Source organism: Oncorhynchus keta, chromosome 9 (genome assembly GCF_023373465.1).
Source record: "Oncorhynchus keta strain PuntledgeMale-10-30-2019 chromosome 9, Oket_V2, whole genome shotgun sequence".
NCBI classification, from domain to species: domain Eukaryota; kingdom Metazoa; phylum Chordata; class Actinopteri; order Salmoniformes; family Salmonidae; genus Oncorhynchus; species Oncorhynchus keta.
This window is the reverse complement of record NC_068429.1, coordinates 1,582,648-1,606,254: the sequence shown is the minus strand read 5'-3', so window position 1 is coordinate 1,606,254 and position 23,607 is coordinate 1,582,648. Positions and strand designations below refer to the sequence as shown.

General features: G+C 47.1%; 1 long non-coding RNA gene across 1 annotated transcript; it reads right to left on the bottom strand.

Moving 5' to 3' along the window:
• Window positions 1-17,080: 17,080 nt before the first annotated feature.
• LOC127931625 (uncharacterized) lies at window positions 17,081-19,759 on the bottom strand. The gene is made up of 3 exons (XR_008141954.1): window positions 19,681-19,759; window positions 18,763-18,840; window positions 17,081-17,408 (listed from the first exon to the last, which is right to left on the bottom strand). It is a non-coding gene; the product is annotated as an uncharacterized LOC127931625 (long non-coding RNA).
• Between the last annotated feature and the right edge of the window lie 3,848 nt (window positions 19,760-23,607).

Below are 23,607 nucleotides of genomic sequence, written 5' to 3'. Positions count from 1 at the left end.
ATTATTATTCAATGGGTTAGGGTTATTATTATTATTATTCAATGGGTTAGGGTTATTATTATTATTATTCAATGGGTTAGGGTTATTATTATTATTATTCAATGGGTTAGGGTTATTATTATTAATCAATTATTAATCAATGCCAACTCATAATTGTTTTAAATCACATGATGCTATCATTGGAAAATATTAACTTCCTCTATCTTTTTTTTAACATAAAACATAGAAATAGTCAATTTTAACATGTGTTGATGTTGGGTTGATGTTGGGATGATGTTGGGATGATGTTGGGTTGATGTTGGGTTGATGTTGGGTTGATGTTGGGTTGATGTTGGGATGATGTTGGGTTGATGTTGGGTTGATGTTGGGATGATGTTGGGATGATGTTGGGTTGATGTTGGGTTGATGTTGGGTTGATGTTGGGTTGATGTTGGGTTGATGTTGGGATGATGTTGGGTTGATGTTGGGTTGATGTTGGGATGATGTTGGGTTGATGTTGGGATGATGTTGGGTTGATGTTGGGTTGATGTTGGGATGATGTTGGGATGATGTTGGGTTGATGTTGGGTTGATGTTGGGATGATGTTGGGTTGATGTTGGGTTGATGTTGGGTTGATGTTGGGATGATGTTGGGATGATGTTGGGTTGATGTTGGGTTGATGTTGGGTTGATGTTGGGATGATGTTGGGTTGATGTTGGGATGATGTTGGGATGATGTTGGGTTGATGTTGGGTTGATGTTGGGTTGATGTTGGGATGATGTTGGGTTGATGTTGGGATGATGTTGGGTTGATGTTGGGTTGATGTTGGGTTGATGTTGGGTTGATGTTGGGTTGATGTTGGGTTGATGTTGGGATGATGTTGGGATGATGTTGGGATGATGTTGGGTTGATGTTGGGATGATGTTGGGATGATGTTGGGTTGATGTTGGGATGATGTTGGGTTGATGTTGGGTTGATGTTGGGTTGGTGTTGGGTTGATGTTGGGTTGATGTTGGGTTGATGTTGGGTTGGTGTTGGGTTGATGTTGGGATGATGTTGGGTTGATGTTGGGATGATGTTGGGTTGATGTTGGGTTGATGTTGGGTTGATGTTGGGTTGGTGTTGGGTTGATGTTGGGATGATGTTGGGTTGATGTTGGGATGATGTTGGGATGATGTTGGGTTGGTGTTGGGTTGATGTTGGGATGATGTTGGGTTGATGTTGGGATGATGTTGGGTTGATGTTGGGTTGATGTTGGGTTGATGTTGGGATGATGTTGGGATGATGTTGGGATGATGTTGGGTTGGTGTTGGGTTGGTGTTGGGTTGATGTTGGGTTGATGTTGGGTTGATGTTGGGTTGATGTTGGGTTGATGTTGGGATGATGTTGGGTTGATGTTGGGATGATGTTGGGTTGATGTTGGGTTGATGTTGGGTTGATGTTGGGATGATGTTGGGTTGATGTTGGGTTGATGTTGGGTTGGTGTTGGGTTGGTGTTGGGATGATGAATATCAAGTTGAACGTTTTGAAATGTCCCTCTATAAGATAAGAAAACAGCTTCACCAACCCTAACCCACACAAACCCTAACCCTATCCCACACTAACCCTAACCCTAACCCTAACCCTAACCCACACAAACCCTAACCCTAACCCACACTAACCCTAACCCTAACCCTAACCCACACAAACCCTAACCCTAACCCTAACCCACACTAACCCTAACCCACACTAACCCTAACCCTAACCCTAACCCACACTAACCCTAACCCACACTAACACTAACTCTAACCCTAACCCTAACCCACACTAACCCTAACCCTAACCCTATCCCACACTAACCCTAACCCTAACCCACACTAACCCTAACCCTAACCCACACTAACCCTAACCCACACTAACACTAACTCTAACCCTAACCCTAACCCACACTAACCCTAACCCTAACCCTATCCCACACTAACCCTAACCCTAACCCACACTAACCCTAACCCTAACCCTATCCCACACTAACCCTAACCCTAACCCACACTAACCCTAACCCTAACCCACACTAACCCTAACCCACACTAACCCTAACCCTAACCCACACTAACCCTAACCCACACTAACCCTAACCCTAACCCTAACCCACACTAACCCTAACCCTAACCCTATCCCACACTAACCCTAACCATAACCCACACAAACCCGAACCCACACTAACCCCACACTAACTGACAGTAGAGAGAGTTAGGTTTATAAATACTGCTGTCTGACTGACAGTAGAGAGAGTTAGGTTGATAAATACTGTTGTCTGACTGATTGAGAGAGTTAGGTTTATAAATACTGCTGTCTGACTGACAGTAGAGATAGTCAGGTTGATAAATACTGCTGTCTGACTGACAGTAGAGAGAGTTAGGTTTATAAATACTGCTGTCTGACAGTAGAGAGAGTTAGGTTGATAAATACTGCTGTCTGACAGTAGAGAGAGTTAGGTTGATAAATACTGCTGTCTGACAGTAGAGAGAGTTAGGTTGATAAATACTGCTGTCTGACAGTAGAGTGAGTTAGGTTGATAAATACTGCTGTCTGACAGTAGAGAGAGTTAGGTTGATAAATACTGCTGTCTGACAGTAGAGTGAGTTAGGTTGACAAATACTGCTGTCTGACAGTAGAGAGAGTTAGGTTGATAAATACTGCTGTCTGACTGACAGTAGAGAGAGTTAGTTTGATAAATACTGCTGTCTGACAGTAGAGAGAGTTAGGTTGATAAATACTGCTGTCTGACAGTAGAGAGAGTTAGTTTGATAAATACTGCTGTCTGACAGTAGAGAGAGTTAGGTTGACAAATACTGCTGTCTGACTGACAGAGAGAGAGTTAGGTTGAGAAATACTGCTGTCTGACTGACAGTAGAGAGAGTTAGTTTGATAAATACTGCTGTCTGACTGACAGTAGAGAGAGTTAGGTTGATAAATACTGCTGTCTGACAGTAGAGAGAGTTAGGTTGATAAATACTGTCTGACTGACAGTAGAGAGAGTTAGTTTGATAAATACTGCTGTCTGACAGTAGAGAGAGTTAGGTTGATAAATACTGCTGTCTGACTGACAGAGAGTTAGGTTGATAAATACTGTCTGACTGACAGTAGAGAGAGTTAGGTTGATAAATACTGCTGTCTGACAGTAGAGAGAGTTAGGTTGATAAATACTGCTGTCTGACTGACAGAGAGAGAGTTAGTTTGATAAATACTGCTGTCTGACAGTAGAGAGAGTTAGGTTGATAAATACTGCTCTCTGACAGTAGAGAGAGTTAGGTTGACAAATACTGTCTGTCTGACAGTAGAGAGAGTTAGGTTCATAAATACTGCTGTCTGACTGACAGTAGAGTGAGTTAGGTTGATAAATACTGCTGTCTGACAGTAGAGAGAGTTAGGTTCATAAATACTGCTGTCTCACTGACAGAGAGAGATAGGTTGATAAATACTGCTGTCTGACTGTAGAGAGTTAGGTTGATAAATACTGCTGTCTGACATTAGAGAGTTAGGTTGATAAATACTGCTGTCTGACATTAGAGAGTTAGGTTGATAAATACTGCTGTCTGACATTAGAGAGTTAGGTTGATAAATACTGCTGTCTGACATTAGAGAGTTAGGTTGATAAATACTGCTGTCTGACATTAGAGAGTTAGGTTGATAAATACTGCTGTCTGACTGTAGAGAGTTAGGTTGATAAATACTGCTGTCTGACTGTAGAGAGTTAGGTTGATAAATACTGCTGTCTGACTGTAGAGAGTTAGGTTGATAAATACTGCTGTCTGACTGTAGAGAGTTAGGTTGATAAATACTGCTGTCTGACTGTAGAGAGTTAGGTTGATAAATACTGCTGTCTGACTGTAGAGAGTTAGGTTGATAAATACTGCTGTCTGACTGTAGAGAGTTAGGTTCATAAATACTGCTGTCTGTCTGACAGTAGAGAGAGTTAGGTTGATAAATACTGCTGTCTTGCTGTAGAGAGAGTTAGGTTGATAAATACTGCTGTCTGACAGTAGAGAGTTAGGTTGATAAATACTGCTGTCTGACTGTAGAGAGAGTTAGGTTGATAAATACTGCTGTTTGACAGTAGAGAGTTAGGTTGATAAATACTGCTGTCTGACTGTAGAGAGAGTTAGGTTGATAAATACTGCTGTCTGACAGTAGAGAGAGTTAGGTTGATAAATACTGCTGTCTGACAGTAGAGAGAGTTAGGTTGATAAATACTGCTGTCTGACAGAGAGAGAGTTAGGTTGATAAATACTGCTGTCTGACTGTAGAGAGAGTTAGGTTGATAAATACTGCTGTTTGACAGTAGAGAGTTAGGTTGATAAATACTGCTGTCTGACTGTAGAGAGAGTTAGGTTGATAAATACTGCTGTCTGACAGTAGAGAGAGTTAGGTTGATAAATACTGCTGTCTGACTGACAGTAGAGAGATTTAGGTTGATAAATACTGCTGTCTGACAGTAGAGAGAGTTAGGTTGATAAATACTGCTGTCTGACTGTAGAGAGTTAGGTTGATAAATACTGCTGTCTTGCTGTAGAGAGTTAGGTTGATAAATACTGCTGTCTGACAGTAGAGAGTTAGGTTGATAAATACTGCTGTCTTGCTGTAGAGAGTTAGGTTGATAAATACTGCTGTCTGACTGTAGAGAGTTAGGTTGATAAATACTGCTGTCTGACTGTAGAGAGTTAGGTTCATAAATACTGCTGTCTGTCTGACAGTAGAGAGAGTTAGGTTGATAAATACTGCTGTCTTGCTGTAGAGAGAGTTAGGTTGATAAATACTGCTGTCTGACAGTAGAGAGTTAGGTTGATAAATACTGCTGTCTGACTGTAGAGAGAGTTAGGTTGATAAATACTGCTGTTTGACAGTAGAGAGTTAGGTTGATAAATACTGCTGTCTGACTGTAGAGAGAGTTAGGTTGATAAATACTGCTGTCTGACAGTAGAGAGTTAGGTTGATAAATACTGCTGTCTGACAGTAGAGAGAGTTAGGTTGATAAATACTGCTGTCTGACAGAGAGAGAGTTAGGTTGATAAATACTGCTGTCTGACTGTAGAGAGAGTTAGGTTGATAAATACTGCTGTTTGACAGTAGAGAGTTAGGTTGATAAATACTGCTGTCTGACTGTAGAGAGAGTTAGGTTGATAAATACTGCTGTCTGACAGTAGAGAGAGTTAGGTTGATAAATACTGCTGTCTGACTGACAGTAGAGAGATTTAGGTTGATAAATACTGCTGTCTGACAGTAGAGAGAGTTAGGTTGATAAATACTGCTGTCTGACTGTAGAGAGTTAGGTTGATAAATACTGCTGTCTTGCTGTAGAGAGTTAGGTTGATAAATACTGCTGTCTGACAGTAGAGAGTTAGGTTGATAAATACTGCTGTCTTGCTGTAGAGAGTTAGGTTGATAAATACTGCTGTCTGACTGTAGAGAGTTAGGTTGATAAATACTGCTGTCTTGCTGTAGATAGCGTGTGGTGGTCAATTTCTGTATTATCAAATGAGGAGAGACAAACTTATCACACAAATCAGAGTTTTACTTAAACTAAATCTTTAATAATAAGAGCTTTGCAATAGCAATGACTTTCAATGATTCACCATTTATAACGATCCGTTGAGAGTGATAAAACAAAAGTACAAAGGTATTTTATTGCCAAGATACACCCCTTTCAACCGACATGATGAGCAACAGATACATAGAATGTTCATAAGGTTAAGACTCCAAACTGTCTTCCTGGTACGGTATAGAACACAAACATTAACTCATGTTCTCTGGAATTCTCTTTAGGTTTTATCACCCAAAGAGATCGTAAATCTCCTCTGTCAGTGTTATCTCATAGAGGCCCATCCTCAGCAGATTACACACACAATAGGTTAACAGAATACTATTCTGTCGTATAAAACAACCATTATAATGCAATACAAGCATTATAACATAATCTTGCAATTTCCCTGAAAAGAGTTTGGTTGATAAATACTGCTGTCTGACTGTAGAGGTATGTTGATAAATACTGCTGAGACTACAGTGTTGCCGATAGACATGCTCGCCTTTAACATTGCTCTTAAGCAATTTACTGTATAATTTTTTGCGTGTGCTATTTCTCATGTTATTAGGTCAGAACGTCCTTTGCATACATGAAGGGCACATTTTGGCATTTGCTGTATGATTGATGAGAAACTCCATATTGCAAATGTACGGGCCCTTACTAGACGTCCGCAAATGTTTATAAAATTTGCAGATGGCGGCGGGCCGTGCACCGTGGCCAGATCTTCCGCAAAGTCATTGAAAGAAGTCTTTCAGACATTCGGTTTCCGTTTTACAATATGTTCTAATTTGGTAATTTTCCCGGTAAATTCCACCAGAGGGCGAATGGAATCTTATTGCAAATGTAGAAAACATCACCAATAACGACATGGGCATTTCTCCTAAATGGAAAATATTTTGAAGACGAAACTTGGTGAGCATAGTTTTGGACTAATGGGCTGTCAGCCCCGAAAAAGATGGCATTGAGGCCTCAACTCTTTTGAGTTAATGCCATTTTTGGGGGATTAAAGTCAAAAATGAAAATATATTGCTAATTTGACTGCTTTACGTCAAAGTACATGAACCTACGGTGTCAGAAATAAAAGAACCAGCCACTATCGTAATTTAAGTGAAATCGTGCAATGTACAATTGGTGACGCTCAAAATAATGTTGTTCTTTTTTTTAAAGTTACAGATCCAGTGTTCAGATTAATCTGTTAAGGTGGGTTTCGGAGCTCTGTGAAATTTCTGTGATTTTCTGAAATCACACACACACACTCATTCAACCCTGTAAATCAGTCAGTTCTTAAGTTAACGGTACATGTTCTCCAAGGGGTACCACACCGCCCCGCTCAACTGAAACAGTGGCGCACAGAATGCAAAAATATTCTTAGAAATATTTAACCTCCACACATTAACAAGTCCAATTGCTCAAATGAAAGATAAACACCTTGTTCATCTACCCAGCGTGTCAGATTTCTAAAATGTTTTACGGCAAAAACATAGCACATATTTATGTCAAACCACCACAAAGACACAGACGATATATAGCCATTTTGTCGAACAAAAGATGCAATCACAAACGCAAGATTAAAAAAAAAAAAAATTCACTAACCTTTTGAAAATCTTCATCAGATGACAGTAATAGGACATGTTACACAGTACATTTTTTTTTTTAAATAATAGGCAATTTATATCCATAAATCTCCGTTTACATTGACGCCATGTTCAGCAAATGTTCAAAAATGTCAGGAGAAATTATAGATACCTCTGCCAGATAACAGAAATAAACATCATAAACTTTGACTAAATATACATGTTCTACATATAGTTAGAAAGATGCACTGCTTCTTAATGCAACCGCTGTGCCACATTTATTTTTAACGTTACAGAATTAGTTCACTATGTAATAATCTGAGACGGCGCGCAGACGTAAGCAATATTTCTCCGCTATGTTGGAGTCAACAGAAATACAAAATTACAACATAAATATTCCCTTACCTTTGATGGTCTTCGATCAGAATGTAGTGGAAGGAGTCATACTTACCTAATATATAATTTGGTTTCAGTTCGTGTGTCCTTACAGTAGCATATGCTACGAGTTCCAGCTGAAATGCATCCAAAATGACTTCTGGTCCCGAACAGTTGCGCATCAAAACTTCAAAATTACATATTATATGTCGACTAAACTGGCCAAACTAAGTGCAGAGTCAGTTATAAACGTACAAAACAATTCTCAATTCTACCGGACAATCATACTTCTTCTCAGGCATTCTGGAACAAAGGAAGGTCTGTTCGAACGCCCATGTATTTTCTCGCGACACCGACTCTTTCGCTTCCTAAAGGGTCAAAGCTCACGGGATTTGCACAATAAACGCTCTACTGAATGAGGACATCTAGTGGAAGACATAGAAAGTGTCTCCAGATCCATAGCTGGTTGGGAAGGGTGGGACGATGACGTCAAAGTTGCCCCAACTTTCAGTATTCCAAAAATAGTTTGGAAGATTGCCTGCCCTGTGAGTTCTGCTATACTTACAGACATAATTCAAACGGTTTTAGAAGCTTTAGAGTGTTTTCTATCCAATATGAATTATTATATGCATATATTAGCAATGTTGGACAGATGTTTTTTCAGTTTACTATGGGCACGCAATTCATCCAAAGGGGGCAGTATTCTGCCTAGCCCTAACAGGTTTTAAAGTAAAGACTTTTTTAAAAAGCATACCCCAATTAGGATATGTGTTGACTTTTAGCTTCCTGTGCCAACCGGGGTCATAGAGGCTGTTTCGAAGGGTTAAAAAGGTCAGATGTTTCCTAAACTTCATACGTGCGATTAGGCAACCCTCATGAACTGTAAATCAGTCATTTCTCCCAACAGATGTCAAACACACACACACACACACACACACACACACACACACACACACACACACACACACACACACACACACACACACACACACACACACACACACACACACACACACACACACACACACACACACACCAAATTCCAAATTCCCGACGCACAGGCCAGAAGAAAAGTCCAAAAATTCCATTACAGTTCGTAGAAACATGTCAAACGATGTATAGAATGAAACTTTACGATGTTTTTAACATAAATCTTCAATAAAGTTTCAACTGGAGAATTCCTTGTCTTTAGAAAGGAAAAGGAAGGCAGCCACCTCTCATGGGCGCGTGCCTGACTGAGCTCATGACATTCTGCCAGACCTCTTACTCCATCAGCTCTTATTGAAACAAGGTTCTAAAGACTGTTGACATCTAGTGGAAGCCTTAGGAAGTGCAACATGACCCCATAGACACTGTATATTGGATAGGCAAAGACTTGAAAAACTACAAACCTCAGATTTCCCACTTCCTGGTTGGATTTTTTCTCAGGTTATTGCCTGCCATATGAGTTATGTTATACTCACAGACATCATTCAAACAGTTGTAGAAACTGTGTTCTCTATCCAAATCTACTAATACTATGCATACCGTAGCTTCTGGGCCTGATATGTCTCCAGACCCCCTGCAACCTAACCCTGGCCCTGATATGTCTCCAAGCTACTACCGTAGCTTCTGGGCCTGAGTAGCAGGCCGTTTACTCTGGGGACACTTTTCATCCAAGCCCCCAGTCATAAGAAGTTAAAGACACACAGAGCCTGCTACCATAATCTCTAGGCTGTGCCGAGTTCAACGAGATGCCCCGCTTGACCGTGAAGAAAAGTAGGCCCATAATGAAGCCTGGACCTAAATTTCAAGTGCTTTTGGATGACAGCGAGGGAACCGTTAGGGTTAGAAGCACAGTTCGACCGCAGGACCGTTCCTGAGGTCCTCCCGGTCTGTGCAAGCCTAACCTTGACCGTGTGGCATTAACCCTTAACAGTTTACAATGACTTTTCTCACCATAGGAATACATTGCCTGCTCACCTAAATTCAACCTGAAGCCTATGTGGGTTATGAATGCCTTATGAGCCTGTCTTCGATTACTATCCATCAGGCAACTATGAGGTCTACCTGTGTTGATTCTAAGCTCCTGGAGCAACTGGAAGTGGTTAAATTCACCCTAAAGGTGTTTTGATGTACCAAACCTGCAGTTTGATAAATCACTGCAGGCAACCCTGTTCTTTACGTAAAGACTTTAAACTCAGGATTCTGTAAAAGTTGTCATTGTTCCCCAATGAGGATATGTCTTTAAAAAAATCACATCTTTCCAAAACTTCATATGTGTGACTAGGTAACCTTCATGAACTGTAAATCAGTCATTTCTCCCATCAGATTTCCAAGAAAAGCTCACAAACCCACACACAGCAAACCCACACACAGCAAGGACAGAGTGACATAGTGTGGGGCTTACAGACATACAGAGCCTGCAATTGTTACCTTTGTTCAAACTATCAAAGAATCGTCAGACCTAGAGCTCTGAAACTTTAGAAACCTGTTCTGGAGCTCAAGTCGATAGTGCGTGGTGAGTTATGTGGCTCTAGAAGGTTCTCAGACCGAGAAACAGCCTTGTATATTTGCAATAACTTCAATTAATTTTGACCGTCACGACAATGACGACATTTAGAAAAGTCCCAGAGTCGCAAGACTAGACGCATTGAAACAGTCTCGGCCCATAGAGACGGACCCTAACGTTTCTGTCCGATAGCTCATTCCAGGACCCCGTAGCAATGCTCTGAAAATGTTGATTTTAGCATCAATTAAGTTCGCTGTTCGGGCACTAAATGACCTATCTGGCCAAAATTCTGGATTTGGGGTCGCCTCAGCTCGGGCTACACATAATGTGAGAACAGCTAGAACCTAACTACGTGGATTTGGGGTTGCCTCAGCTCGGCCTACACATAATGTGAGAACAGCTAGAACCTAACTACGTGGATTTGGGGTCGCCTCAGCTCAGCCTACACATAATGTGCGAACAGCTAGAACCTAACTACGTGGATTTGGGGTCGCCTCAGCTCAGCCTACACATAATGTGAGAACAGCTGGAACCTAACTACGTGGATTTGGGGTCGCCTCAGCTCAGCCTACACATAATGTGAGAACAGCTGGAACCTAACTACGTGGATTTGGGGTCGCCTCAGCTCAGCCTACACATAATGTGAGAAGAGCTGGAACCTAACTACGTGGATTTGGGGTCGCCTCAGCTCAGCCTACACATAATGTGAGAACAGCTGGAACCTAACTACGTGTTTTATGTTTTTATTATGGTTTAACTTCTAGGGTTTCGGGCAGCATTCTGAATTTTGGACGAAAAGCCCAACTTAAACTACCTGCTACTCAGGCCCAGAAGGTAGGATATGTATATAATTGGTCGATTTGGATAGAAAACACTCTAAAGTTTCCAAAACTGTTAAAATAGTGTCTTTGAGTATAACAGGAAAAACCTGAGTAATATCCATTCAGTAGGATTTGTTTTCTTTTTTCTTCTTCTATTCAATGCCATTACAGTGTCCATTGACTTAGGACTCAAATTGCAGCTCCTATGCCTTCCACTAGATGTCAACAGTCTTTAGAAATTGTTTCAGTCTCTTGTTCTGAAAAATGAGGGAGTAAGAGCAGTCTGAATGAGTAGACCCTGCCGTGTCATAGAGCTTTTTCATGCCCATATGGGCAGCAAATCCAAGATGGCAGCATGTCAAGTTGTTTGTCTGTGACAAGTACATTTTAACCTACTAATAACCTATTTATTTATGGTTGAGTAACTTCCTTGTTGTGTAGTGCAAACTATTTTGTTTTTGCTTGTATAAAGATCACGGGTCTCTCTCAACTCGACACTTGATTACTTGAAGTTTACCAAAGTAACCAAAGTAACCCTATCTCTGGCTGGCCTGAGTTCCTTCTTCATCCGAGGAGTGTCTCTTCCAAGCTGCTCATTTTTGCTCTTCGCCTGGCTGTCAGTGGAGGGCTCAACAATCCCCAACCCATTCTCTCAATCGACCTCAACACCTAATCTACTCACACGCGCAAACACTCACATTCAGACTCATACATACACACTGTCCCTCTCTCCCCTTACCTTCGTTGGCCTCTATTTTTTTTTGTACATTTGTCAGAGAAAATGACTATTTTCGTGGTATTGCTTTGTGCACTGACTTTACTGAACTCTGAAGAAAACAAACATTGCTGCTGGGTGAGTACATCTGGCAATGTGCTCTCCCGTCCATTAGACATTTTGTCTGCAGGAACTCGCTCTTTTTCACTCGGTCCACGCGTCCTAGTGCCAATATATTTGTGGCATGATGTGAACAGTACGAATTTGTGTCACTACCAAAGTCTAATGGTTTTAAATGACTGTTTTGTATTGTCTGGAAACTCACTTGTAGAATTCTCTTGCAGTAGGTCTCTTAAAAGAGAAGCCGTGCAAGGTTATTAAACAGAGGTGCCTAGTTATTCTTCTGTTGTTGATATCAGGTAACCCTGGCCCTGATATGTCTCCAAACCCCCTGCAACCTAACCCTGGCCCTGATATGTCTCCATACCCCCTGCAACCTGACCCTGATATGTCTCCATACCCCCTGCAACCTGACCCTGGCCCTGATATGTCTCCAAACCCCCTGCAACCTAACCCTGGCCCTGATATGTCTCCATACCCCCTGCAACCTAACCCTGGCCCTGATATGTCTCCAAACCCCCTGCAACCTGACCCTGGCCCTGATATGTCTCCATACCCCCTGCAACCTAACCCTGGCCCTGATATGTCTCCATACCCCCTGCAACCTAACCCTGGCCCTGATATGTCTCCATACCCCTGCAACCTGACCCTGGCCCTGATATGTCTCCAAACCCCCTGCAACCTGACCCTGGCCCTGATATGTCTCCATACCCCCTGCAACCTGACCCTGGCCCTGATATGTCTCCAAACCCCCTGCAACCTGACCCTGGCCCTGATATGTCTCCATACCCCCTGCAACCTAACCCTGGCCCTGATATGTCTCCAAACCCCTGCAACCTAACCCTGGCCCTGATATGTCTCCATACCCCCTGCAACCTAACCCTGGCCCTGATATGTCTCCATACCCCCTGCAACCTGACCCTGGCCCTGATATGTCTCCAAACCCCCTGCAACCTGACCCTGGCCCTGATATGTCTCCATACCCCCTGCAACCTAACCCTGGCCCTGATATGTCTCCATACCCCCTGCAACCTAACCCTGGCCCTGATATGTCTCCATACCGCCTGCAACCTGACCCTGGCCCTGATATGTCTCCAAACCCCCTGCAACCTAACCCTGGCCCTGATATGTCTCCAAACCCCCTGCAACCTGACCCTGGCCCTGATATGTCTCCAAACCCCCTGCAACCTAACCCTGGCCCTGATATGTCTCCAAACCCCCTGCAACCTGACCCTGGCCCTGATATGTCTCCAAACCCCCTGCAACCTAACCCTGGCCCTGATATGTCTCCAACCCCTGCAACCTAACCCTGGCCCTGATATGTCTCCAAACCCCCTGCAACCTAACCCTGGCCCTGATATGTCTCCAAACCCCCTGCAACCTGACCCTGGCCCTGATATGTCTCCAAACCCCCTGCAACCTGACCCTGGCCCTGATATGTCTCCAAACCCCCTGCAACCTGACCCTGGCCCTGATATGTCTCCAAACCCCCTGCAACCTGACCCTGGCCCTGATATGTCTCCAAACCCCCTGCAACCTGACCCTGGCCCTGATATGTCTCCAAACCCCCTGCAACCTAACCCTGGCCCTGATATGTCTCCAAACCCCCTGCAACCTAACCCTGGCCCTGATATGTCTCCAAACCCCCTGCAACCTGACCCTGATATGTCTCCATACCCCCTGCAACCTGACCCTGGCCCTGATATGTCTCCAAACCCCCTGCAACCTAACCCTGGCCCTGATATGTCTCCAAACCCCCTGCAACCTAACCCTGGCCCTGATATGTCTCCAAACCCCTGCACCCTGGCCCTGATATGTCTCCATACCCCCTGCAACCTAACCCTGGCCCTGATATGTCTCCATACCCCCTGCAACCTGACCCTGGCCCTGATATGTCTCCATACCCCCTGCAACCTGACCCTGGCCCTGATATGTCTCCAAACCCCCTGCAACCTAACCCTGGCCCTGATATGTCTCCAAACCCCTGCAACCTAACCCTGGCCCTGATATGTCTCCAAACCCCTGCAACCTAACCCTGGCCCTGATATGTCTCCAAACCCCTGCAACCTAACCCTGGCCATGATATGTCTCCAACCCCCTGCAACCTAACCCTGGCCCTGAAATGTCTCCAAACCCCTGCAACCTAACCCTGGCCCTGATATGTCTCCAACCCCTGCAACCTGACCCTGGCCCTGATATGTCTCCATACCCCCTGCAACCTGACCCTGGCCCTGATATGTCTCCATACCCCCTGCAACCTAACCCTGGCCCTGATATGTCTCCAACCCCCTGCAACCTGACCCTGGCCCTGATATGTCTCCAAACCCCCTGCAACCTAACCCTGGCCCTGATATGTCTCAAACCCCCTGCAACCTAACCCTGGCCCTGATATGTCTCCAAACACACTGCAACCTAACCCTGGCCCTGATATGTCTCAAACCCCCTGCAACCTAACCCTGGCCCTAATATGTCTCCAAACCCCCTGCAACCTAACCCTGGCCCTGATATGTCTCAAACCCCCTGCAACCTAACCCTGGCCCTGATATGTCTCCAAACCCCCTGCAACCTAACCCTGATGATGTCTCCAAACCCCCTGCAACCTAACCCTGGCCCTGATATGTCTCCAAACCCCCTGCAACCTAACCCTGGCCCTGATATGTCTCCAAACCCCCTGCAACCTAACCCTGGCCCTGATATGTCTCAAACCCCTGCAACCTAACCCTGGCCCTGATATGTCTCCATACCCCTGCAACCTAACCCTGGCCCTGATATGTCTCCAACCCCCTGCAACCTAACCCTGGCCCTGATATGTCTCCAAACCCCCTGCAACCTAACCCTGATATGTCTCCAAACCCCCTGCAACCTAACCCTGGCCCTGATATGTCTCCAAACCCCCTGCAACCTGACCCTGGCCCTGATATGTCTCCAAACCCCCTGCAACCTAACCCTGGCCCTGATATGTCTCCAAACCCCCTGCAACCTAACCCTGGCCCTGATATGTCTCCAAACCCCCTGCAACCTAACCCTGGCCCTGATATGTCTCCAAACCCCTGCAACCTAACCCTGGCCCTGATATGTCTCCAAACCCCCTGCAACCTAACCCTGATATGTCTCCAAACCCCCAACCTAACCCTGGCCCTGATATGTCTCCAAACCCCCTGCAACCTAACCCTGGCCCTGATATGTCTCCATACCCCTGCAACCTAACCCTGGCCCTGATATGTCTCCATACCCCTGCAACCTAACCCTGGCCCTGATATGTCTCCAAACCCCTGCAACCTAACCCTGGCCCTGATATGTCTCCAAACCCCCTGCAACCTGCCCTGGCCTGATATGTCTCCACCCCTGGCCCCCTGATATGTCTCCAAACCCCTGCAACCTAACCCTGGCCCTGATATGTCTCCAAACCCCTGCAACATAACCCTGATATGTCTCCAAACCCCTGCAACCTAACCCTGGCCCTGATATGTCTCCATACCCCCTGCAACCTAACCCTGGCCCTGATATGTCTCCATACCCCCTGCAACCTAACCCTGGCCCTGATATGTCTCCATACCCCCTGCAACCTAACCCTGGCCCTGATATGTCTCCAAACCCCTGCAACCTAACCCTGGCCCTGATATGTCTCCAAACCCCTGCAACCTAACCCTGGCCCTGATGTGTCTCCAAACCCCTGCAACCTAACCCTGGCCCAAACCCCTGATATGTCTCCAAACCCCTGCAACCTAACCCTGGCCCTGATATGTCTCCATACCCCCTGCAACCTAACCCTGGCCCTGATATGTCTCCATACCCCCTGCAACCTGACCCTGGCCCTGATATGTCTCCAAACCCCTGCAACCTGACCCTGGCCCTGATATGTCTCCATACCCCCTGCAACCTAACCCTGGCCCTGATATGTCTCCATACCCCCTGCAACCTAACCCTGGCCCTGATATGTCTCCATACCCCCTGCAACCTGACCCTGGCCCTGATATGTCTCCAAACCACCTGCAACATAACCCTGGCCCTGATATGTCTCCAAACCCCTGCAACCTGACCCTGGCCCTGATATGTCTCCATACCCCTGCAACCTAACCCTGGCCCTGATATGTCTCCAAACCCCTGCAACCTGACCCTGGCCCTGATATGTCTCCAAACCCCTGCAACCTAACCCTGGCCCTGATATGTCTCCAACCCCCTGCAACCTAACCCTGGCCCTGATATGTCTCCATACCCCCTGCAACCTAACCCTGGCCCTGATATGTCTCCAAACCCCTGCAACCTGACCCTGGCCCTGATATGTCTCCAAACCCCTGCAACCTGACCCTGGCCCTGATATGTCTCCAAACCCCTGCAACCTGACCCTGGCCCTGATATGTCTCCAAACCCCCTGCAACCTGACCCTGGCCCTGATATGTCTCCAAACCCCCTGCAACCTGACCCTGGCCCTGATATGTCTCCAAACCCCCTGCAACCTAACCCTGGCCCTGATATGTCTCCAACCCCCTGCAACCTAACCCTGGCCCTGATATGTCTCCAAACCCCTGCAACCTGACCCTGGCCCTGATATGTCTCCAACCCCCTGCAACCTGACCCTGGCCCTGATATGTCTCCAAACCCCCTGCAACCTAACCCTGGCCCTGATATGTCTCCAAACCCCTGCAACCTAACCCTGGCCCTGATATGTCTCCAAACCCCTGCAACCTGACCCTGATATGTCTCCATACCCCCTGCAACCTAACCCTGGCCCTGATATGTCTCCAACCCCCTGCAACCTGACCCTGGCCCTGATATGTCTCCAACCCCCTGCAACCTGACCCTGGCCCTGATATGTCTCCAAACCCCCTGCAACCTAACCCTGGCCCTGATATGTCTCCAAACCCCCTGCAACCTGACCCTGGCCCTGATATGTCTCCATACCCCTGCAACCTAACCCTGGCCCTGATATGTCTCCAACCCCTGCAACCTGACCCTGGCCCTGATATGTCTCCAAACCCCTGCAACCTAACCCTGGCCCTGATATGTCTCCAACCCCTGCAACCTAACCCTGGCCCTGATATGTCTCCAAACCCCTGCAACCTAACCCTGGCCCTGATATGTCTCAAACCCCTGCAACCTAACCCTGGCCCTAATATGTCTCCATACCCCCTGCAACCTAACCCTGGCCCTGATGTGTCTCAAACCCCCTGCAACCTGACCCTGGCCCTGATATGTCTCCAAACCCCTGCAACTGAACCCTGATATGTCTCCAAACCCCTGCAACCTAACCCTGGCCCTGATGTGTCTCCAAACCCCTGCAACCTAACCCTGGCCCTGATATGTCTCCAAACCCCTGCAACCTAACCCTGGCCCTGATATGTCTCAAACCCCTGCAACCTAACCCTGGCCCTGATATGTCTCCATACCCCCTGCAACCTAACCCTGGCCCTGATATGTCTCAAACCCCTGCAACCTAACCCTGGCCCTGATATGTCTCCAAACCCCCTGCAACCTAACCCTGATGTGTCTCCAAACCCCCTGCAACCTAACCCTGGCCCTGATATGTCTCCAAACCCCCTGCAACCTGACCCTGGCCCTGATATGTCTCCAAACCCCCTGCAACCTAACCCTGGCCCTGATATGTCTCCAAACCCCCTGCAACCTAACCCTGGCCCTGATATGTCTCCAAACCCCCTGCAACCTAACCCTGGCCCTGATATGTCTCCAAACCCCCTGCAACCTAACCCTGGCCCTGATATGTCTCCAAACCCCCTGCAACCTAACCCTGATATGTCTCCAAACCCCCTGCAACCTAACCCTGGCCCTGATATGTCTCCAACCCCCTGCAACCTAACCCTGGCCCTGATATGTCTCCAAACCCCTGCAACCTAACCCTGGCCCTGATATGTCTCCAAACCCCCTGCAACCTAACCCTGGCCCTGATATGTCTCCAAACCCCTGCAACCTGACCCTGGCCCTGATATGTCTCCAAACCCCTGCAACCTGACCCTGGCCCTGATATGTCTCCAAACCCCCTGCAACCTGACCCTGGCCCTGATATGTCTCCAAACCCCCTGCAACCTGACCCTGGCCCTGATATGTCTCCAAACCCCCTGCAACCTAACCCTGGCCCTGATATGTCTCCATACCCCTGCAACCTGACCCTGGCCCTGATATGTCTCCAAACCCCTGCAACCTGACCCTGATATGTATCCATACCCCTGCAACCTGACCCTGGCCCTGATATGTCTCCAAACCCCTGCAACCTAACCCTGGCCCTGATATGTCTCCAAACCCCCTGCAACCTAACCCTGGCCCTGATGTCTCCAAACCCCTGCAACCTGACCCTGATGATGTGTCTCCATACCCCTGCAACCTAACCCTGGCCCTGATATGTCTCCATACCCCCTGCAACCTGACCCTGGCCCTGATATGTCTCCATACCCCTGCAACCCTGACCCTGGCCCTGATATGTCTCCAAACCCCTGCAACCTAACCCTGGCCCTGATATGTCTCCAAACCCCTGCAACCTGACCCTGGCCCTGATATGTCTCCAAACCCCTGCAACCTAACCCTGGCCCTGATATGTCTCCAACCCCTGCAACCTGACCCTGGCCCTGATATGTCTCCAAACCCCTGCAACCTAACCCTGGCCCTGATATGTCTCAAACCCCTGCAACCTAACCCTGGCCCTGATATGTCTCCAAACCCCTGCAACCTAACCCTGGCCCTGATATGTCTCAAACCCCTGCAACCTAACCCTGGCCCTGATATGTCTCCATACCCCCTGCAACCTAACCCTGGCCCTGATATGTCTCAAACCCCCTGCAACCTAACCCTGGCCCTGATATGTCTCCAAACCCCTGCAACCTAACCCTGATATGTCTCCAAACCCCCTGCAACCTAACCCTGGCCCTGAAATGTCTCCAAACCCCTGCAACCTAACCCTGGCCCTGACATGTCTCCAAACCCCTGCAACCTAACCCTGGCCCTGATATGTCTCAAACCCCCTGCAACCTAACCCTGGCCCTGATATGTCTCCATACCCCCTGCAACCTAACCCTGGCCCTGATATGTCTCAAACCCCCTGCAACCTAACCCTGGCCTGATATGTCTCCAAACCCCTGCAACATAACCCTGATGATGTGTCTCCAAACCCCTGCAACATAACCCTGGCCCTGATATGTCTCCAAACCCCCTGCAACCTGACCCTGGCCCTGATATGTCTCCAAACCCCCTGCAACCTAACCCTGGCCCTGATATGTCTCCAAACCCCTGCAACCTAACCCTGGCCCTGATATGTCTCCAAACCCCTGCAACCTAACCCTGGCCCTGATATGTCTCTAAACCCCCTGCAACCTAACCCTGGCCCTGATATGTCTCCAAACCCCCTGCAACATAACCCTGATATGTCTCCAAACCCCCTGCAACCTAACCCTGGCCCTGATATGTCTCCATACCCCCTGCAACCTAACCCTGGCCCTGATATGTCTCCATACCCCCTGCAACCTAACCCTGGCCCTGATATGTCTCCATACCCCCTGCAACCTAACCCTGGCCCTGATATGTCTCAAACCCCTGCAACCTAACCCTGGCCCTGATATGTCTCCAAACCCCCTGCAACCTAACCCTGGCCCTGATATGTCTCCAAACCCCCTGCAACCTAACCCTGGCCCTGATATGTCTCCAAACCCCCTGCAACCTAACCCTGATATGTCTCCAAACCCCCTGCAACCTAACCCTGGCCCTGATATGTCTCCATACCCCCTGCAACCTAACCCTGGCCCTGATATGTCTCCATACCCCTGCAACCTAACCCTGGCCCTGATATGTCTCCATACCCCCTGCAACCTAACCCTGGCCCTGATATGTCTCCAAACCCCCTGCAACCTAACCCTGGCCCTGATATGTCTCCATACCCCCTGCAACCTAACCCTGGCCCTGATATGTCTCCAAACCCCCTGCAACCTAACCCTGGCCCTGATATGTCTCCAAACCCCCTGCAACCTAACCCTGGCCCTGATATGTCTCCAAACCCCTGCAACCTAACCCTGGCCCTGATATGTCTCCATACCCCCTGCAACCTAACCCTGGCCCTGATATGTCTCCAAACCCCCTGCAACCTGACCCTGGCCCTGATATGTCTCCATACCCCCTGCAACCTGACCCTGGCCCTGATATGTCTCAAACCCCCTGCAACCTAACCCTGGCCCTGATATGTCTCCATACCCCGTGCAACCTAACCCTGGCCCTGATATGTCTCAAACCCCCTGCAACCTAACCCTGGCCCTGATATGTCTCCATACCCCCTGTAACCTAACCCTGGCCCTGATATGTCTCCATACCCCCTGCAACCTAACCCTGGCCCTGATATGTCTCCAAACCCCCTGCAACCTAACCCTGGCCCTGATATGTCTCCAAACCCCCTGCAACCTAACACTGGCCCTGATATGTCTCCATACCCCCTGCAACATAACCCTGGCCCTGATATGTCTCCATACCCCCTGCAACCTAACCCTGGCCCTGATATGTCTCCAAACCCCCTGCAACCTAACCCTGGCCCTGATATGTCTCCATACACCCTGCAACCTAACCCTGGCCCTGATATGTCTCCATACCCCCTGCAACCTAACCCTGGCCCTGATATGTCTCCATACCCCCTGCAACCTAACCCTGGCCCTGATATGTCTCCAAACCCCCTGCAACCTAACCCTGGCCCTGATATGTCTCCATACCCCCTGCAACCTAACCCTGGCCCTGATATGTCTCCATACCCCTGCAACCTAACCCTGGCCCTGATATGTCTCCATACCCCTGCAACCTAACCCTGGCCCTGATATGTCTCCAAACCCCCTGCAACATAACCCTGGCCCTGATATGTCTCCATACCCCCTGCAACCTAACCCTGGCCCTGATATGTCTCCATACCCCCTGCAACCTAACCCTGGCCCTGATATGTCTCCATACCCCCTGCAACCTAACCCTGGCCCTGATATGTCTCCATACCCCCTGCAACCTAACCCTGGCCCTGATATGTCTCCAAACCCCCTGCAACATAACCCTGGCCCTGATATGTCTCCATACCCCCTGCAACCTAACCCTGGCCCTGATATGTCTCCAAACCCCCTGCAACCTAACCCTGGCCCTGATATGTCTCCAAACCCCCTGCAACCTAACCCTGGCCCTGATATGTCTCCAAACCCCTGCAACCTAACCCTGGCCCTGATATGTCTCCATACCCCCTGCAACCTAACCCTGGCCCTGATATGTCTCCATACCCCCTGCAACCTAACCCTGGCCCTGATATGTCTCCATACCCCCTGCAACCTAACCCTGGCCCTGATATGTCTCCATACCCCCTGCAACCTAACCCTGGCCCTGATATGTCTCCAAACCCCCTGCAACATAACCCTGGCCCTGATATGTCTCCATACCCCCTGCAACCTAACCCTGGCCCTGATATGTCTCCAAACCCCTGCAACCTAACCCTAATGATATGTCTCCAAACCCCCTGCAACCTAACCCTGGCCCTGATATGTCTCCAAACCCCCTGCAACCTAACCCTGGCCCTGATATGTCTCCATACCCCCTGCAACCTAACCCTGGCCCTGATATGTCTCCATACCCCCTGCAACCTAACCCTGGCCCTGATATGTCTCCATACCCCCTGCAACCTAACCCTGGCCCTGATATGCAATGTCTCCAAACCCCCACTGATTTAAATCAAGATCGGGTTTTGGTATTTTTCATTTAAAAATTGATGAGGTTAGGATTTGGGCTAAATCAACTGATGCTGATGTAATTGTGTTTTCTGAAACCTGGCTCAGCAAGTCTGTTTTTGATAAGGATATTTGTATAAGTGGTTACAATGTTTATCGCACTGATCGAGATAAGAAAGGTGGGTGTGTGGCTGTATATCTAAAGACTAAATTCCCTGTAAGGCAAAGTCTGAAACTATTTGTAAACAGTTGGAATTTCTTGCTTTGAATATTGAGGTTTCAAAGGGCCTCTCTATAACTGTGATTGGCTGTTATAGACCCCCCTCTGCTCTCTATAACTGTGATTGGCTGTTATAGACCCCCCTCTGCTCTCTATGGCTGTGATTGGCTGTTATAGACCCCCCTCTGCTCTCTATAACTGTGATTGGCTGTTATAGACCCCCCTCTGCTCTCTATAACTGTGATTGGCTGTTATAGACCCCCTCTGCTCTCTATAACTGTGATTGGCTGTTATAGACCCCCCTCTGCTCTCTATAACTGTGATCGGCTGTTATAGACCCCCCTCTGCTCTCTATAACTGTGATTGGCTGTTATAGACCCCCCTCTGCTCTCTATAACTGTGATTGGCTGTTATAGACCCCCTCTGCTCTCTATAACTGTGATTGGCTGTTATAGACCCCCCTCTGCTCTCTATAACTGTGATCGGCTGTTATAGACCCCCCTCTGCTCTCTATAACTGTGATTGGCTGTTATAGACCCCCCTCTGCTCTCTATAACTGTGATTGGCTGTTATAGACCCCCCTCTGCTCTCTATAACTGTGATTGGCTGTTATAGACCCCCCTCTGCTCTCTATAACTGTGATTGGCTGTTATAGACCCCCCTCTGCTCTCTATAACTGTGATTGGCTGTTATAGACCCCCCTCTGCTCTCTATGGCTGTGATTGGCTGTTATAGACCCCCCTCTGCTCTCTATGGCTGTGATTGGCTGTTATAGACCCCCATCTGCTCTCTATGGCTGTGATTGGCTGTTATAGACCCCCCTCTGCTCTCTATAACTGTGATTGGCTGTTATAGACCCCCCTCTGCTCTCTATAACTGTGATTGGCTGTTATAGACCCCCCTCTGCTCTCTATGGCTGTGATTGGCTGTTATTGACCCCCCTCTGCTCTCTATGGCTGTGATTGGCTGTTATAGACCCCCCTCTGCTCTCTATGGCTGTGATTGGCTGTTATTGACCCCCCTCTGCTCTCTATAACTGTGATTGGCTGTTATAGACCCCCCTCTGCTCTCGGTGATGCATTTTCTTCTTCGACGCACCTTATGTCTAAACATCTTTACAGTGAAATGTTCTTGATTGGTCATCTCAACTGGTGTTGGTTAAAGCCGGTGTCTGAATATTTAAAAATGTTTTGTAATTCTATGAATCTTACCCAGTTGATTAACTCACCCACTCGCCCAAATCTTAAATGCCCAGATCAATCTACCCTGATTGATTTGATATTGACAAATGTTCCACATAAATATTTTGTGGTTGGTGTTTTTTGTAATGATGTAAGTGACCATTGTGATGTTGTTCCTGTTAGAAATACGAAGGTTCCAAAGACAAACCCATGTTTTATTCGTAAGAGAATTTGGAAGTGTTTTAATGAGCCGGCTTTCTTTCATGATTTGTTTTATTTTGACTGGAGCAGATTGAGTTTATCCCTGATGTGGAAACTGCCTGGAAATTCTTTCATTATGTTTTTTTTTCCAAATAGTAAACAAACATGCCCCATTCCGCAGGTTCAGGGTTAAAGAGCGGGATAATCCATTGTTTTCTTCTGAGCTGTCTTGTATTATTCACGACCGTAATCTAGCCTGGGCTAAAGCAAGGAAATCATGTTCTGATGCTGATTGGCTTATTTTTAGGCAGTTACGAAACAAGTGTTCTTTTCTTCTCAGGAAGACCAAGTCTGAACATTTTATGTCTCTTACCACTGATAACCTGAATGACCCTAGAAGGTTTTGGAGGCTATTAAGGGCTATTAGGCTATTAAGTCTATGTCTGGTAACGGTAATGTTAATGAATTACCGTCATGTGTTTTGAAGGACTATGTTGCTGTATATGACAAAACTGAAATGCTGAATTGTTTCAATGAGCAATTTGTTATCATCTGGTAGGCTGTTTGATTCAGTGTCTTCTGTCTCTGTACAACATTACATTTACATTTAAGTCATTTAGCAGACGCTCTTATCCAGAGCGACTTACAAATTGGTGCATTCACCTTATGACCTGTGTGGATGAACCAGTG